Source organism: Pinus tabuliformis, chromosome Q (assembly GCF_031772625.1).
Source record: "Pinus tabuliformis cultivar Carrire ecotype Pingquan chromosome Q, CPIR1, whole genome shotgun sequence".
Classification (NCBI taxonomy): Eukaryota; Viridiplantae; Streptophyta; class Pinopsida; order Pinales; family Pinaceae; genus Pinus; species Pinus tabuliformis.
Genome location: NC_142296.1, coordinates 585,769,802 through 585,771,394, shown reverse-complemented (window position 1 = coordinate 585,771,394; position 1,593 = coordinate 585,769,802).

Sequence of the window (1,593 nt, the reverse complement as noted above, 5' to 3'; positions counted from 1 at the left end):
ACTACCGCCGTCGTTCTTGCCTACCTCTCTCCACATACTCATGCCACTTTGCCCCCTTGATATTCCCACAGTCATGCAGGACGCCACCACGTCCAACTGTTCCAGCTTAAGGATAGTAGTCAGTCGTCTTGGCCATCCTCTCACCTACTCTGTCTTCATGCTCGTACTCTCCCACTTCATCACCCCTATCGAGGTTTTTTTAATTGTTTTTTTTTTTTATTTTATATATTTTTAATTGTTTTTTGTTTTTAATTTTTTTTAATTGTTTATTTTTAATGGGTTTTTTTCCCTTTTTTAATTTTTATAATTTTTATTATATATATATATATATATATATATTAATTGTTTTGAATCTTTTTTTTTATTTTTAATTTTATTTTATTTTTTTTGTTAATTATTTAACATTTTTTTAAATGATTTTTTTAATTTTTATTTATATTTTCATATCTATATCTATATATATATATATATATTATTTTTTATATTTTTTATTTATTTTTTTCCATGAATCATCCCCTTGCCACCCTTGGCCAGTTGAGCTTCACGGTCATTGGGGAATTTTTTTTTTAATGTTGTATTTTGTTTTTGTAATTTATTTTTATTCTTTTATTTTTTTAAATCTTAATTTATTTTTTTATTTGGTTTTTATTTTATTTTACTCTTTTTTTTTCTTTTTTCTTTTTTTTAATTTTTACATGGTATGGTTATTTTTTTTTACATTTTATAGTTTTTTTTTTTTAATTTTATTACTTGTTATTATTTTATTTTTTTTAATTTTTTTTCAATATCTGAATTTTTGTTTTCTTATGTATCTTTCACACACACACATACACACACAGATATATATATATATATATATATATATATATATATATATATATATATATATATATATATATATAGTAGAGTATGTCTCGATGCTTGTCTAGCAACCCGATCCCATTATGTGGAATTTGATAGTTGATTTTAAATTTTTCGTTATAATGAATTGAGTCTACCACACAATGTGTTAATTTCATGGTTGGTATTTAAGTTTTCATTACAATGGGTTGAGCTCAGCTACACTGCGTGTCAATTTGATAGTTGATTATTAAAATTTTTTCGCAATGTATCAAGTTGTGTTAGGTTAAGATTTCAAAATCGCTATACATTTAGCATTTAAAAAAATTACTCTTGGTATAATAACTCTTTCATTTAGGTGTTCATTTTTAAAGTTTTTTTAGTCATAAATTTTTTCCATAATGTCATGCTTAAAATATTTTGAAAATTTAAGATTGCTTTGTAGTCATAATCTTTGGGTTTAATTCCATGGTTGAAAATTTGTCAAGATTTTTAATGTTTTTCTATGTCGTGATATTTTATCTTTAATGTTATGGCTGAAAACAATTATAAATATTTTTTCTTAGCACCATGCTTGAAAATTGTTGGAATTTTAGGTTTTTCAAAGAAGTGATATTTTAAATTTAATGTCATGCTTAGAAATCATTGGAATTTTAAGGGTTTTCAAAGACGTGATATTTTATTGTTAATGTCATGCTTGAAACTCATTGGAAATTTATAGTTTTTCAGAGTCAAGATATTTTGTTTTTAACG